A 6,000-nucleotide genomic window follows, 5' to 3' on the forward strand; every position below is an offset into this window, starting at 1 on the left:
ATCGCTAGTGTTAGTATATTTTATGTGTGGCCCAAGACAATTCTTCCAGTGTGGCCTAGGAAAGTCAAAAGATTGGACACCCTTGCTTTCGACCTTAAGTTTGGGGGCTTTTTTTTTAATCCTGTATATAAAGTAGGGCCATATAAACAAAAGGATGCTGCAAGATTTTAGGTGTGTTTAAAACATTACTATCTTACAGCAAATAATGTGATCTCAAAAGTCAAGTTGTTTTTTAGTAAGTGTATCGATATAAAGCAAAATGGTTCAATGTGGAGGTAATTTTTTATACCTGCAAGTCTTTAATTACTGAGTGGCCTTCCTCTACCTTGCCCTGAAATTTCTTCCATTATTAAGACAATACATGCACAGAGAATGCAAAAGTATTTTAATCTGAGAGAATCAAAGTGCAAAATTAAATCTGCTTCTAAAATTATAGTACATTTCAGAGGTTTATAGAAATAATTTTTGTATTCTCAGTATAGTTACTCAATATTGGTACAGTTAATCTGAAATTGGCTCTACTTTTCCAAACCCATTTATATATAAATAACCCTTACAGCCTATAGTGATCCCATGTTTGCCGGAATCTTTCTAAATTCAAAATAGAGTCATGTGTCACATAACAAAGTTTCAGTTGCCTCTGAACTACATATACAAAGGGGTCCCATAAGATTATAGTACCTGTATTTTTACCTTACCTTTTCTATGTTTAGATACACAAATACCATTGTGTCATAATTGCCTGCAGTATTCAGTACAGTAACATGCTGTACAGGTTTGCAGCCTAGGAAAATAGGTTATTTCATATATTTCATATAGTGGTAGATGGTAGGCTTTACCATCTAGGTTTGTATAACTATGATGTTTACACAACTGAAATCACCTAACAATGTGTTTCTCAGAACATATGCCTTAGTTAAGTGGTGCATGACTGAAGTTACTTTACCTTATTTTTGCACAGATGGTTTATCAGATGCTGTAAGCCCATCATACATGGACTGATATAAATTGTATAATTGTACAATATATTTTTAATGTGTATTATTCAGCGTTGACCGTTAAGTGATTCAGAATGTGATAGCAGTGAGATTACAGGATCAGATCATTAAGAAAGCATTGCATCTATCAGGTTTTAACACATGAAGTGGACAAAGGGAACTTATGGCAGACGTTCATACAGATAATTAGTAGAATTATTATATGAGTTCTCTTCTTGTTCTGGGTACTTAACTTTGTATAAAGAACTTTCAGAATCACAGACGAGATTTCTACCTATGTTAAGTATATAACTGTGATGCTGATACATATATATATCCACATACACTATTATGTTAATGCTTCTAGGTACTTAGCACACCATTCATATCATATGAACTCAGATATATGTTGTAATAAATTCGTTTCAAGGAATACCAGATGAGAGGATAAACTCCCAAAATCTTGTGTTTTGGGTTTTTGTCTCTTTTTTTAAGCATATATCTTACTGATGATAGGTGTTCTCTGAGAATAAAGATAACACTTTACTTTTCAATTAGTAGAAATTACTAGAAGCTGAACTCTAACTAGAATCTGACATCTGCAAAATTTTATAATATCTTTAGAAACAAACCCAAATGAAATAATAGTGCAAAATGTATTTTCACATTTTCTCCTTTTAATGTTGTATTTTTTAATTGTTACTCTTTGTTAATGTCGAAAGAAGCGAAAAGGAGATTAGTTTTCATTAGTTTCATTAATATTGTGTGCTTTGCCACACGTACAGTGCTTGTATTGGGCACTATAGATAGCGTGAACTATATGACAGTTTAAGACATGGTCTCAGCCTGATTTGAGTATACATGTTAGAATGAGAAAATCACTATATAAGGCAGAACTAGTAAGTTCCTGACCATTAACAAAGATGCCTTTTCAATTAGACTTTGCAATATTTTACATTCAGTTTCATTGAGTTTTTTTTTTTAATAAAGATTTTCTTTGTGAAGATAATATGATGGACATTTTTCAGACAAAGGTGGTTATTTTGTACTCAGTCCCCAGAGGCATACATTTCTGTTACAGCTGATCTGGTTTTCAAACAGATACATGTAAAATGAACTAGTCCTTACGGGACTTAAGCATCAGGACTTAGTTTCCTGATTCCTATGAGGTTAGCCTTATATTATAAACCAAAAGACAATGAAATACTAACTACTTTTTTTTGCCAATTAATCTCTAGGGTGTTTTCAAAGGACCATATATCAGCTTCATTCCAAATGTGTTTCATTTCACCTGTGTGACTCCTTTAAACTATATTTTTATCTAAGTCTTAGGAAACTGTATATTTCAGTGACAAAGATCATCAATATGACTTAAGAATTTTTTTATGTTGCCATATTTAATTGATGATTATGTATTTTGAATTACCTTGTTTTTACAGCATGTATGGAAATATATCAAAGAATGTATAATTAAAAGTATTTAAAACCTCTCAAGTTAGAAGTATAGTATATAATATAGTAATTATATGGATCACTTCATGATTGTGTATTATATATTGGACATATTTCACATAAAAGAAATTTAATGCATGAGAAGTAGAATCCAATGTGTTAGGAATCTTCATCCGTGAATTTTTACACGGTGCTGAATAGGTACTGAAAGTAAAAATTTTAGTAACTAAATCTGCCAGGTGCAATATCATGTGCCTGTAGTTCCAGGTATTCTGGATTCAAAGGCGGGAGGATCACTTGGTCCCAGGAGTTCGAGCCTGCAGTGCACTGTGATCTGTGACCAGCCACTGCACTCCATCCTGGGCACATAGTTGAGACCTTGTCTCTTTAAAAAAAGCAGGGAAGGGGATGATTACATCTTCTTTGATAAATTGATTATGAGAATATTTCATTGAAAAACTAGATAATTTGTGGAGATACATTGTCAGTTGTATACAGACTAATTAACTACATTGGTGATTCACTCCATGGACCATTTTCTTCAGATATGTTTGGAATTATTATCTATTCCTACACTTATTGCACTAATGACTCACCTTAGAAGGAAAAGAAAAATTTTAATTTACTTTTAAAAATGTTTTTTGATTGAATAGATAATTGTGTATATTTGTGGTTAATTATTATTTTACACTCCAGACCTATTTCTACCCCTGTAGGAAAGAAACTTAATCACTGATATTTTCAGCCTGTCAGATACCACTGATATCTTCAGTCTAGTTTTAAGAAAAACTAGGACTAAGAAGAAGTATATAATCAAGTTCAAGCTAATCATGGCCATTTTTAAGTTACTTGGTCTTTTTTAATACTTTTTCCCAGAGCAACCTTCTAAATGGAAGGGCAAAGCCTCAACTATCTAAAATGCAGCTTTTAAGGACTCTTAGGTGTATGAAATGCTTTATGTACGGGAGATTCCGTCTATGCCTTGACACCCACACCACTCCCACCCCTGTTCTCTCTTCAAAGAAGGTTTTTGGCAGCAAATAATTCTCTTTAATTATTATAATTAAATATTTTTATATATTTAATTCACATTAGGGATAACAACTAAGAAAATTATTTAATTGGCAGGTTTATTAGGTAGTTATTGATTGATGACATGTATAACAGTCCAAATGGTATGATAGGTGAAGCCAGTGCAGTCTCACATGCCTGCAATCCCAGCACTTTGGGATTGCTTGAGCCCAAGAATTCAAGGTTGCAGTGAGCCATGATTGCATCACTGCACTCCAGCCTGGGTAACAGTGTGAGACTCCATCTCAAGAAAAAAAAATTTGTATAAAGGGTGAAGGTTTACCCTTTATTAAAAAAAGAAAGCAGAATCAATATTAGAAGAGACAGAAGTATTAACACAGATGAGTTGTCTATAAGAAGATGAGAAAAAGTGAGCTACCACCTCATAATGTTTAAAAGGCTGCGGGGGGATTCACAGGAACATAGTTCTATAGCATGCTAATGATTATATACCTCTGTGTTCATATACCGCATGCTACTGTACAAAAATAAGACTATCTAAAAATACAGGAATGCAAGGAATAAGTGAATATCAATTTAAAGAATCAGTTCTCTTGATAATCCATTTGCACAAAATCGAAGGTTTCTTATGGGCAAGTACATAAATGTACTTTTCACTTTTTACATGTGAGTATCATGTGCATGTAAAAGAAAGGGAGAATCTCAAAGACTTCTATAGCTAGAGATGACAATATTCTTGATATTGAATAATCATGTTGAATGCCTTTTAAATCTCTCTGAATGCGTTAATGTAAAATATAACACTTTTAAAAGGTAGCACAGTTCCCTTCCACAAGTTAGCTGACCTCCCTATTTCAAAATTGTGGAATATGACTCACCAGAGAGGCATTTGGCAATTAATTTCAATCAACTATTGCTAATAAGGGATAAACTACAATAAAATCCTCAAAATTAAGAGCCAACTATTCCTTGCTCAGATGTCATCCCCCCTCCCCCAGTTTGATTATGTAATCTGTACAATTCTACGAAGAAATACAAGATTAAATAAGGTGAACTTCTGCTGAAGAGAGAATACCAGACAGTACACTTCTTTTGCAGATTTTTTAGAAATACTGAGTTTGAATTTTCAAAGGAAAGAATTTTAGCATAAGATAGCCATATCAAAGCGCTTTGTCATTTCAACAAGCACCCTGAAATTTTTTATGTTAAACTAGAAGTGCTGTGAAAGTGCAGTATAGAATATAATTTTTATTGTGTTTAGAAAAGCATATTATACTTACTAAGTCATTTTTAATCTTTTTACTGAATACTTAAATGTTCCAAAAATGATTTTCAGAGCATTACTGGACATTTTAATTAAAAATAATTAGTATGAGGAGATAGAGACAATGGTAACTATCTACTACTACTCCCTGCCCCCAGCAAAAAAAGTGCCATTCAGGGAGTAGGAAACCGCAAAAGTAGAATTTAAGTTTTCCTGAATGGATTTAACCTGTTAGCATTTAAAAATAGTATTTTGTGGTCAGTCATCTTAAGCTTGTCTCTATTTTATCTATATTTACATAGTTTTTATTAGAAATAACACCCACTAAAATTTAACAGAAACTTTGTATGCTGCCTAGAATGCTACTAGTTTATTGGAAGTCAAATAAAAATATAATTTTTTAAGGTTTCAATAAGATTCTTATGATTCTTAAATGTGTAATATAATATATTACTGCTCATTCTTAAACAGAATTGCCTACTGCTAACAGTTTTGAAAAGATTGTCCATCTTTTTCATCTCTTCCCTTTGATAGTTGAAGATCAGAAGACCAAACACAAAATTCACTGTCAGAACTTGTCCGGAGGCAAACAGTAAAAGCATAGGAAAAATATTAAAGTGAGCCAATAACAAACTTAAGAGCTGCTAACAGGTTTATACTTGCACTTACATTTTTATATCTGGCTTAATTGCATAAGTAAATGAGAATCAACATACTTGACTGTAGAAATGAGAATGAGCCCTCTATGAGAAACAGAACAATATTTTGGATTGGTTTTGCAATGGTTTTTACATGGAAATTTTGGCCACAGTTTTAAGTGAAATATATTTTTCTTTTTCAAAATGGGAGCTTATATAGTGACTTATTAACATCTAAAAGTATAAAATAAACCAAATTTCAAAGAGGTAAATTGAGAGATATGTTTGATTAATTCCTCTGGTAAAACAAAATAGCTTTTCATAGATCTTTACTAAACTTTTTAAACAGCTTTAAGGTATATTTGACACAATAAACTATACATATTCAAAGTGTACAATTTGGTGTTTGACAAATACATTTATTTGTGAAATCGTAACAAGATATAATCTACATATTCATCCCTCCCAAAAGATTTCTTATGCTCCTTTGTAATCCTTTCCTCCCCAAACACCAACCACCCACCAACTCCAGACAAGCACTGGTCACGATAGATTAATTTATAGATTTTTAATGATTTTATATAAATGGAATCATATAATATGTACTTTTCATTTTACTTTTACTCAGCATAATTAT

Source organism: Pongo pygmaeus, chromosome 11, assembly GCF_028885625.2.
Source record: "Pongo pygmaeus isolate AG05252 chromosome 11, NHGRI_mPonPyg2-v2.0_pri, whole genome shotgun sequence".
NCBI classification, from domain to species: Eukaryota; Metazoa; Chordata; class Mammalia; order Primates; family Hominidae; genus Pongo; species Pongo pygmaeus.